The sequence below is a fragment of the Priapulus caudatus genome, unplaced genomic scaffold (assembly GCF_000485595.1).
Source record: "Priapulus caudatus unplaced genomic scaffold, Priapulus_caudatus-5.0.1 Scaffold2561, whole genome shotgun sequence".
NCBI classification, from domain to species: domain Eukaryota; kingdom Metazoa; phylum Priapulida; class Priapulimorpha; order Priapulimorphida; family Priapulidae; genus Priapulus; species Priapulus caudatus.
In genome coordinates, this window is record NW_014579622.1 from 6391 (window position 1) to 19184 (window position 12794).

A 12794-nucleotide genomic window follows, 5' to 3' on the forward strand; every position below is an offset into this window, starting at 1 on the left:
GAAAATTCAAAAAAACAAACTTGTTACATTAACTAGAAATCGAAAACAGACAACGTGCAGTAGCAAATCTATACTCCTCTTCTCATAATCAAAATTGCCATAATATAATATAATAAAAATATAATAGAATTTTATTTTATTTAATTCGAATAATTTAATAACTATATAATTGAATGGTATTACAATTCGAATGTGTACGTTAGAGATATAAAGCAATAATGCGGCGATAAACGTCACTGCTACGGCTGACTAAGCAGTATTATCCTTACATTGTGCTCGACTGCCATTCGTACTGTCCGGCGATTGAGACCGTCGCGCCATCTATGAGGATCTCGGGCATAGTGCGGCATGCCCAAGATGTCGATGAACCGACGCTGCCAGCCTTTCACCCCTTAGGAGTTGTGTTCCTAGTCCATCTAAGTTCTTCCTGCTTCCGGTAACGAGCAGCCCCACTTGTTAGAACGCCGGCCAAGATACGACGGCCGTTTTACTAGTTTTTTCCCTCTTTTAATTTGCACTTATCTTTCAGTGATCCCTGCGTTTATCGTGCTGGTATTTATATAAAGTTTTACATATCGATTTTAATACAACAGTTTACTCGTATACTAAGTTGAAGCGGATTGAGTAAGACAACAACTTGGCTTTAGCTCCTTGCTTGTCGTTGAAAATTACGAAAAATTAGCAGACTGTTACATATAGCAACCAGTTTCACGATGAGAAAATTGAGAAGAATACTGTGTGTAGTCTGAATAATCCAACTTTAATGAAGTTTATTATACGATAAAAAAAACAATTATGAATGGTAAATTAAGATGGTATATTAAAAAGCAATAGAGATTCGTCCCTGTTGGACCAAATAATAATGTTGAAGTTATAGCTTTTCTCTATTTATTCTGATTGTATTAAGATTCTTCATTAGTATACAGCTCTTACGAATTCACGCATACAATAACCCCAGTTATCATACATCAGCTACAGTAAATATAATATACAAACCCGCAAATACGCCACAGACGACACGCGACGAACACACGCACACGCCACGAAACACGCCACACAGACACTACGCGCGCGCACACGCACATACACGCACACACGCGATGCCGCGCACACACACGCGCACGCACATATACGCCCATAAAGTCTGTCGCTGTATACTATTACAAGTGTCATTACTTACTGAACGCATGTGAACTTTGACAGAGAGATATTCCCCTTTCTCGTATGCATCTAGCAATAGTAAATGAAGAAATTACGTAGGGTTCACTACAAACAAAATCACAGTCACAATCGAAAAAATGAAAAGAGTTCTTTAACACCTTTACTTTCTTTAAAGGCATAATTCATACCATTGATTATCAATTTAACGAATGCTACAGCTAACTGCGAACCTGTGTTTAATAAGTACATTACCTTATAGCCAAACGCGCTATTAGTTTGTCCAATATCACTGCTGGTTACTAAAAATGTCCAATTGAAATCCGCAGTCCAAGAAATTGGTTGTTCACAGTTACAAACCGCCATGCCGCCGTAACCGCCGAACGGCGAGCGGTTCATACAGATATTAGTGCACCGGACATTTCGCACGTATGCTCGCGGCCGTCACTTGAGTTCGATCTTGTATCTGATTGCGCATTCCGTACTTTATGGCTTTTACTCATTGTCGGATTCGGAATAAATGAATATACGAAGTACTTGAGATTACAAGCAACATATAATATGTTGCAACTAGGCAAATAATAACACCTAGGCAAACAATTTACCCGACAAACAATTTCGAGCTCAACATCTTAAGCAACATGTGACGTCACAACGAACTCGCATGTTTATTTTGTTGGCATATAAAATTTAGCCGTTGTCGCCGATTACCAAATTACGGATTTCAAAATTAGACATTTCTTAATAATTTAGCAGTGATATTGGACAAACTAATACGCTTGGCTTAGCGAAGTACTATTAACTACACAAGGTGCCTTACGCTAGCCATTTCGTCAACTTTGCATAATCGATGTCGAATTATGCCTTTAACACAAATCGTTATGAAACGGCCACGGAACATGCGCAGCCGTATATATTCACACTATTGCTGAAAATTAATATGCTAATAAAACATTAAATCAATGCTATTATGCAAGGCTCACTAATAAATCAGAAACCAGACCTTTTCACACAGCTGTTACGGATACTAAGAGATGAAAATATAAATTTTAAATGCCAAGTTCCAAAATACTAAGATTAGAAGCATTTTTGTCTGAAACATACATTTGCTATTTAGTATTGTTTATGTACCGACACCTTGAACTGTGGAAAGATGTCAATACCTATTCGTCTCACCACTTCGGTCCAGTTACAGCTCACGTCTAGCGTCGTTACGGCGTGCGTCTAGTGTGCTACGAAACAGGCCGCATCACGTTCTTACGGCTACAACGATAGAAAGCTGCCACTGGGCGAATGCAACATATACGTCAGGCAACGTAACAACCGATAGGGCACCAAGTGTACGCATGTACTCTATCGCAATGGAGTTCTAAGGGTGAAAAGCCCCGGCTCCATTAGACAGGAGATGTGTTATGCGAAAGGAGTGCGCACGTATAGGTTCTAGGTAATATATATATGAATATATATATATTATATATATATAATATGCCTTGCTTCTTTTTTACTCCAAATTTTATTGCATAGACATTAGTACGTATTCTACGTTATACAGTCCAATAGTGGATTAATCACTAGATGTCCCTCCACCCGCTATGACTTTACCATACTACATAAAACTTGAAGTTACCTTATACTAGCTCACCCGCTTTGAATTGCGTAGTGTTGCCGCGGCGAACTTTCCGGGTACTATATAACCGCCCCTAAAAATGTATATATAACTCTATCCAGAGGAGTTTCACGTGCGCAGTACCCTGTCGCACCTTCTGGCCGCTCAATAGGAACCATAAAACTCGTGGCTAAACGTCAGTGTATACGAAACGCTTCGCACCCACGAACGCGCGGATACAGCACGCTCACATTACACACGTAAAGCGCCTACGCACCGCCGCCGCAACCGCCGCACCCACCGTTATGAAACTTACTGAAGCCTGCTCGAAATAAAACTGCGATGGTGCGCTGAGGATATAGAATCAGTGCGGCGAACGGATGCACCGCCTCACATAAAAAAAACGAAAAAAAAACAAGTCATGCCCTGCCATTGCATACGCCTGCATAGGCTGGCCGCTACGGGTCGACACAGAACACCACAGAACAACGAAAACAGAACAACAAGAAACAACACGAGCTTCTTGTGTTGCACTGGCCTCCTAGCTCATGTACTCAGCAGTGAATAGTCGTCCACATCCCGGTGGCGAAGTAAGCCTCTGACGTTGGTGCTACCTCTAGCGTTCAGCGCAGCGGCTCAATGAGCAGGCCTGGACCCCAACATGAACTGAGATCGATGTCGTAGGATTAGGGTCATTTGAAATACGCCGGAAAGAAAAGGCGTTACCAGTTTTTTTTTTCACGTTTGCGTCATTATTTTATTATTATTATTATTATTATTATTGTTTGTTATAATATTATTATTTTATAATATACTACTATTATTATTGTTATTATATTGAATAATATTATTCTTATTATATGATATTTTGTTGATAAGTCGGATGAAGATATTCTGCTGAAAGCGTTACTAAAGTTCCCCGGGTGAGTGAAGCTTATTTTAGAGTGCTTCGATAGTGCAGACACAAGACACCCCCACCTCGCCGATCGGTACCTACATCCAACGGAACGAAGGAGATAAGTATTGCGATTGCATCATTAGCCCCGCAACGATCTTAACTCTTAATTAACTTACTCGTTCAATAGAGGGCGCCGCTCACGACATGTCTCTCACATGCGCGTGATGGAAGAGCGCTGTAGCAGATACGGGTAGCCAAGGACTATATCTGACGTGCATTGACTGTAAGACTCACCTGCTACATGTCTCCGTCTAAAGTACATGGATCCTGCGGCCGTCCATAACACGTAATCTTGTCCAAGAAAAATGGCAACATTAAACCTCTATCGCAAGCAGGGAGACTTATTTCGTCTAAGCGTTTTACATGCTTTTCGATTTATCTAAAGGTGATCATTTTCAGCCAATATAATAGCGAATGTAATGATTTGGGTTTCATTAGGCTGTGGAATATGAACAAAATAGTCTATTTAGCCGTACGGAAAGCAACATTAAGAATAATTTTTTGTTATGCAATAGCTGATCAATTGCTCATATAATTGATATTCGCGTATAAGCTAGAGAATATGCCATGCTGCAAAAATGAGATTTAGTCAGATATATTTGTGTCGAGGACTCCGTAAAACTATTTTTCACGGGTTTACTGAATATCTCTTGTTATTTATTTTTACGCCCACCATACAGTCTTGTCTCAAGATAGATCATATTTTGCACGTGAAACTTTTAACATTTATATATTACTTATTATGCCCATGGCGCGTTTAATATTATTTCATATAAATAAACGGTATAAAAATTATGCTCACGTGATGTATAATAAATTTATGGTGAAATGATTTCTAAGCGAAAGCTATCTATAAATAAGGGGTCCCGCATTCCACAGCGAGTTCGGTGGGGGCTATTATAGAACAAACGTTATATAATAGCACAGTTGCGATGGCTGCTCACACGTAACTGAACCTTATCCCAAGCCTGGTCAGAACGAAATCATGCTTCGGTCCAAGTAGTTAGCCTAAAATTATCGCCTGAGGTTTAAAACCAATCAAATAAATAAATAATAAATGATATAATAATATATTAATATTATAAAAAATTATCATATATATATATATAATATATATATATATATAATGCCAATGGTCTAATGCTAATACTAATGGTTTACTCTGTGGTTAAAACCAGCTAACACGTCGACTATAGATATCGGTTATAACAGTATATGATATCGTCATGCAGCAATTGCGCCTACTAGTGGAATATTTGCGGCCAATTACGATAAATTGGTTGTTGCGAAAATCTATTACACTTATCATTCGCTAAAGATTATTTGGTAGAGAGATAGCCTTATAGGTCAATCAGGCCAAGTTTGTCCCATTTAAGTAGCAAACACGAATCGTTAAAGTATAATACTATCATATATTCCTTAAATCCCGTATGTTTCAATGATTTATCAGTTCATTTTTGTTTTGCCTCTAGTTTTCAATTTGTCTCTGTTTTAATTACTCGTTGTTAGTATTAGATGCGTTTTCCAGCTTTTTGCTTGTAATCCTATGGCTGTTAAATGTTATTTCGTAGTCGGTATCTCATCTAGGAATTTTTGGATTCATTTCCCCAGTTTATTCCTTCCTTTTTGGTCTGCTGTATAAAAACTTTCTCATTAATCTATTGTTTCCAACTTAATTAATATATTGAAGTAGCCAATAGATTTTGGTATGCTATTTTATCACGTTATTGGTAAAATTCCACAACTCTATCCTTTAATGCTTCCATGCGTGTTTTACTATGGCTTTTATTTATTACGTAGACCTAAGCAAATACCCCGTCTCCGCACGGGTTGCAAGTTTGGCCAAAGTGCGACTGTTGGATATTGATAAACCGGTAAATATTTGCGCCTCTTTTTTTGCGTTCTGGGTAACAATTTCTAAAGGATCTAAATTTTTACCCTTTTTAATTTTCGCGTACATGGAAGCATTCTCTTCAGTTCTACTCCATAAAATCAGCAAAATCTTTAACATGCTAGGCTGAAAGTAAAGACATCCTTTCATGTTACTCGATGAAACAGCAAAATTTTAAACAGGATACCAGTAGTGTAGATTGATATTATAAGTTGGGTCGGTATGGGGTGGGTGCTACCTTAGTCGTTTACAAAGATTTCCGTGTAATGCCATTTTGCGGTGGAGCTATCCTGTTTGTGAAAGCCTAATCTGATGAATGTTCGTCCACTTTATGAGATGTTGGGAGCAACCGCTGCCCGTGAAACGGCAACATATAAGCTGCCGTGCGGAAACACAGGACTGGAGGTTATAGAGTCTGAGTTTGTCCAAAAGTTTTGCTGGGACTTGTTTATAGTCATAGAGTACGCAAGTCTGATTGGAAATGAATCCGCTGTAGTGTGAAGGAAAGTTTGCGTCGCCGGATGGGCAAGTTTAACACGCGGATAGGACTCGTGTGCAGGACATTAAGATTACGCTCTAGAATATAGTGTGGTTCCGAATGTATAGTCTGCCGTTGCCGTTGCCAATTCTTAGATATATAGGTTGCTAATAGCCATGATTATTGCCTCCTGGTTTTAAAAATGAGGCGGGTATGCGAGGATGCCAGTAGGCGGTATGTGATGTGAAGCGAAATTCCATGCGGTTAGTTTGTTGAGCCTCGTTTTCATCATGCGAATAGCTTTGTCTCCACTGTGGTAGGTTCTGACAAACCTCGTAGTCGTTAATGACTTTATATTATAATTATGTAAAGATATTATGTACCGTACGTAGCCCTAAAACAGTTTTGGTTGCGCGTGCAGAAACCTAATGTCGCGACACAAGAACAAAGAAGTGCTCGAATTATAAGATGACCCAGACACACTATTTCTTCAGCAAAGTCAGCAGCTAATTATATTAAAACAATAAACGTGCATTCCTTGTTATCACCTTCCACACATAGTATATCAGCTCTACAGCACACGTACTGTACATCCAGTTAGTCACGTACGTACAATCTCAGTCTACAGTCTGAGTTCACATACCACATCTCAAATCTACAGCTCACATACGCATGTAAAATATTTATGTACCGACGTAGGCCTAAGACAGTTTTGCGGCCGCGGCCAGAACCTAGTCGACACAGAAAAAGAATGCAATCGATATTATAAGATGACGCCAGACACACTATTTCTTCAATGCAAAGTCAGGAGCTAATTATAATATAAAGAAACCAATAAAACGTGCATTCCTTGCTTATTCACTTCCTACATATGTATATCAGTTCTTACAGTCACACGTACATGTTACATCTCATCTAAATAATGTGAAATACATGTATAAGTGAGTACACAATAGAAATCTGTCTTTATCATGTCCTTAAACCCCCCATTTGTCATTAAATAGATCGCCTAGATATGATATATGAGTGATTTTTGATTACCTGATTACCTATAATATATCTTCTCTATCCTTTCTTTATTTGAGCAATTTCATGACCATTGTGTTTGCTTTTGTTTAATTAAATTCTAATCTTTTGATTGTGCTAATCTTTGACATGAGTGAGCGATTTTTGTAATTTTTTATATCTCCTATTCCATAGAATATCATTCATATATAGTAAAGGTCCGATTTCTATTGTGTCCACTATACATGTATTTTACATTAGTTAGAATAATTTAAACAGTCTAAATCATGCAGCATAGTACTGTTCCTAAATAGTTCCTTGCTTACACTATTTCTATTTGTTATGAAATTATCCATTTTTACTTACTGGTGTTCAAGTTTGATTATTGCTTTTCGTCATTTAAAATAATTAATCCAGCATTGGTCCCTTCATCCTCTATACATAATTCTACCATTGCGTTCTTTTAACCATGCACTATCAAAAAAAGTTTTGGATCATCCCAATATTTTTCTTATATTGCTTATAATGTGATGTTTTTCTTTTGTTCCCTGCTTTTTATCCAATAATGCCCTTAGGACAAATAAATGTCTGTGTGCTAAAATCCCCTTCCCCCACTTTGGTTGTCAAGTGTCCATAATTTTTCTGTTTTACGTTGCCAGATTAGTCTCAAACTCATTTTACTTATAATATTTGTAAGAGATTCCTCTCCGTATTTTTAAGCGCTTATAGCACCCTTCCCTTTATAGACTTTTTAATTATCATTTATGCCATGCTTTGGTATTGATTTCACATGAGTAGTGAGTTTACTATTGATTTTATCGACTTTACTCATATCATTTCCTCCATAATCATAATTCGTAAACCATCCCTTTTATCTCCTTGCTTATTACTCTTAAGATCACTGATTGTTCTTGCGTTGATCGTTGTCGCGTTATATCCTCTTCGTTAATTCTTGGTTTTATAGTTCTTATTCTTTGAAATGTTTTTCTACTGATCATAAATTTACGGTCTTCCTCATTTTTTATGGGTTTTTCTCTAAGAGCCTCTTCAAAATATTCCACATATTCTTGTTTTATTGGTCTCTCTCTCTCTATACTCTCTAGTTTTTTTTCTCTCTCTCTCTCTCTCTATCACAACCTGTCTCTCGTTCGCCTCCCGCCAACTGCCAAGAACCCCACGACGATTTCCCGCCTATAACCTGCGGGCCAACTGTTTCGCCGTGCTCTGCCGCCAGTGCCGGATTAACCATTAAGCAGACTAAGCACGTGCTTAGGGCACCAGGGCCAAAGAGGCACCACAAAGTTGGGAAAAGGGTGAAAAGAAAAAGAAAACGAATAAAGATTTGTACTTCCCAGGTGTACCACAAGGGGCCCCCAACAATACAATACAATACAAGGGGCCCCTAATGCCACCAAACAAGGTGCTAATTTCCAATTATCAGAAAGTGAAAGGTACTCAAAGACTTGTCAGACACTCATTGATGCTTATCCAGATGACATGAACAACTCTTTGTCTACAGAGCTTCAGCAGTTCCATTCATATGTTCTTCATAAGTTTAAAACAACCAAGAAAACATCTTTCACTCACAACGAACTTTACAACACAATTACAGAAGACAAACTAGAGAGTGCCTTTCCAAATGTTGAAATTGTCTTAAGAATATTTTTAACATTAATGGTCACCAACTGCACAACAGAGAGGTCTTTCTCACAACTGAAACGTGTAAAAAAAAAAAAATAGATTGACTCGTAGTCAGAATGAAGGTGTAAATGCATGTACGCTCAAAATTGCCTCAAATACCATCTCCTGTGATCTACATTTTAAAAAAGTTCTGGGGGAGGACCCCCATGCCCCCGTCTGTTTATCACCACCCTCCTTGAAATTCTACATACATTTTTGTACTGCTGCAACCTGCATTGTATATTTGGTCAGGCAGGTCAACAACTAAAATGGACTGGGTCAGTGTGGAAAGGAGAGGGGCACCAAGATTGGTCAGTGCTTAGGGCACCACTGAGCCTTAATCCGCCCCTGTCTGCCGCTAGAGGGGGGACTACTGCACCCAACATGGTGGCCCTCTTTGTTGATATCTTAACAATCGGTAAGCAAACCCAAGACAAAACAGGACAAAAGGACAGAACAATTAGACAATCACAAACACTAAACATTTACCAATATCCCGGTTCCCAGGGAGCTACCCCCCCCCCCACCGTACTGGAAGCCTGAGGGCCCGGCGCCACCGCTACAATTGCATAGATAGCGGTAAACATACATCGGTAGACTGCTGCCGAAACACTTCCTGACAGTTTATATAGCAGCAGCCAGAATCACACAGCAACCTCCCCTCATATACATACCGCATTGACTCACCAACTCAATACACTCATCCTTCCCACGCGAACAAGACCCAATAGTCGCCTAGCGTAGAAAGCCTTTTGTTCAAAATCGAACAAAGAAAAAGTTCGTCTAGCATCGTGTCAGGGAAGCATCGCTGGCTGAGGGTAATGCTATCCCCCGGGCGTGGAGGGAGGTGACCGCAACGTACGTGGCAGCACTAGTGTTGGGATAGTGTTAGGATTAGGGTTAGGGTCAGGGTTTAGGGTAGGGTTAAGGGATTAGGTTAGGGTTAGGCGTAGGATTAGGGGTTAGGGTTAGGGTTAAGGTTAGGATTAGGGTTTAGGGTTAGCGGTTTTTGCCCCTCATGGATATCTGTCCACCACACCAATAGATTAATTTTGTGGACAGCGAAATGCCTAAATATATGAAAAGCGCGGCGACACATATATCATTTAGTGTGAAGTGTTAGTGTTGGCGTGTTGAGATGAGTGTTACCGCGTTAGGTTTAACGTTTGAACGTCATCGTCAACGTATCACGTGACCTCCGCTCCACGCCCGGGGGATAGCAACACCCGCTATCTGATTGAATTTCACGTTCTACGCAGGCGACGTCGCGGCTGTGTGGTACTTCTTCTGTTTGCTTTTCTGAGTGGCTCGACGTTCAACAGACGAACGCAACATCTGGCGTGGTATCTTAAGACATACCAACATGAGAAACCATGGTTAAGTTTATCAACAGCTTTTGTGTGTGGTTTGGCGCGCTCGGGAATCCATGGCCCAAGTGACATATATTGTAGCAAGCAGTACGATGGAAAAGCGGATATTTCCCTGTAGCTCTTGTGGATGTGTTTATGTCGCGTGCTTGGCGTCGTGTGGTGCCATGCGTATTAGAGATACTTACTGCGATCAGGCGGGATATGTAGAGCTTTGCAGATATTAAGAGCTTTTGGAACTGTCCGTAGTAAGCGATGCTTCTTCAATACGAGCCAGGTTAATGAATATTAGGCGATGTTTCTTTTTGTAGATTTCTGTTCTCAAGGTCGACGATTCCTCGGCTGGTGTAGTTGCTATTGTTGTTGGCGCGTTGTTGTTGTTGTGTTGTTATTGTTGTTGTTTGTTGTTGTCGTCGTCGTCGTTGTTGTTGTTGTTGTTGTTGGCCGTTGTTGTTTGTTGTTGTTTGTTGTTGTTGTTGTTGTCGTCGTTATTGTTGTACGGTGAGTAATCGAACATGTCGTCGTTTGTTGTCGACGCCGTCGCTTACCATTTGATTTGTTCTGTAATTAGGCGATGCTCAATCATTTATGCTTCACTCAGAACAACGACAATAGCAAATAACGCTGAAGCAGGAATCATCAACAGCACCTCCCCTCATATACATACCGCATTGACTCCACGGGAGCAACTCAAATACACTCATCCTTCCCCACGCGGTACAAGACCGCAATAGTCGCCTAGCGATCAGCGAAGCCTCTTGTAAGTCGAACGAAAGAAAAAAGTTCGTCTAAGCAAATCCGTGTCAGGGAAGGCATCGCTTGGCTGATTGATTTCACGTAGACTTAAAAACGAAGGCGACGTCGCGTGGAAATGGGTAACTTCTTCTTGTTTCTTGCTGTGAGTGCTCGATGGTTTCAACAGACAAACGCAACATCTGGCGTGCGCATCTTTAAAAATGAGAAAAACTGGTTTAACAATAATATGCAACAGCTTTTGTGTGTGGGTTTGCGCGCTCGGGAATCCATGCCTGCTTGAGCATTTATTGGTAGGCAACAGTACGATGGAACAGCGGATGATTTTCTGTAGGGCTCTTGTGGATGTGTTATGTCAGCGTGCTGCGTCGTGTGGTGCGGGATCGTAGTAGAGAATACTTACCTGCGATCAGGCGGGATATGTAGAGCTTTGCAGATATGTAAGAGGGCTTTGGAACTTCCGTAGTAACGATGCTTCTTCAGATGACGGCCAAGTTAATAAATGTAGCGAATGTTTCTTTTTTGTAGATTTCTGTGTTTTGTCAGTCGCACGATTCTGCCTGGTGTCAGTTGCTAATTTGTTGTTGCCGGTTGTGTTGGTTGTTCGTTTTTTGTTGTTGTTTGCGTCGTCGTCGTCGTCCGTCGTATTGTTGTTGTTTGTTGTGTGTTGTTGTCGTCGTGCGTCGTTGTTGTTGTTGTTGTTGTTGTTGTCGTCGTCGTCGTTTGTTGTTGTTGTTGTTGTTGTAATCGTTGTTTGTCGACGCGGGAAAAAAAGAACGCCCGTCACTACATTGAATTTGTTTATGTATTTATGCGATGCTCGATCTTCATGCTTCACTCAGAACAACCGACAATAGCAATAACGCTGAAGCAAGGAGGAATCACAACAGCACCTCCCCGTCATATACATACCCCGCATTGACTCACCAAGATCAATACACTCATCGCTTCCGACGCGTACAAGGCCAGGGATGACAAAGCAGAGAAGCACAATGAGTGGGTTAGAGAACAAAAGTATCGTAACCTCCACACTTTACCTCTTACGGCATCGTGGCAGGAGAGTCCATGTTGAGGTGGCTTACCGACATTACACTTAATAGCCAAATAACGTGGCAAGCGTTAATTATAACAGTTGTTGGCTATAATCATACATGCCTTGGGGGCATAAGTTAAATGCGGATATGGTTACCTATCAAAATTAAGTTAGATATGTATTCCCCAATCCCTAGCATCGCATATTAAACTGCGTTAATCAGGGCTAAAATCGATGCGTGAATGGGGGCGAAGTTTACGAAACGAAGTGAGCATTCGAAACGGCAACTTTTTACCAACCCAGCGTTTTCCACGAATTCCAGTGAACTCACTTACGCAAAACCTAACTTGTCACTTTGTGCTGCACAGGGGGACACTTTGTAATGGTAAGGTTCATCGTACATGTGGTGTGTGTGTTGTGTGTGGGGGGGGGGGGGTACGTAGCACACACGGGCAACGGGTTCTGCTCACAGTCTTGTCTGCGTGCACATGACGTAGCTTTACCATACAGCTCCGGCGGTACCCTGTGATCACGGTGGAGACGTCACGTAGTCATGGTAACGGAATTCGTGCTCGCAGACTCTCTTCGCCGTGTTCAGGGTAGCCGGGGTAGGGCAGCGAACCGCCTGCGTGACTCAACACGGTTTACCAAGCGCACAACATACGACATAATACACTACAACATACAACATAGCAACATAACATGACATGACAGCATACAACATGCAACAAAATTGATGTTGGCTGTTGACAGCACGTGCTTTTTTTACAAAACTTCGTAAGGCATGTCCATAACCGTGTGTAATAAACAGAGACCGCACGCGAACGCACACGCCACGCAGACGCACAACAGACGCGTAGCACAG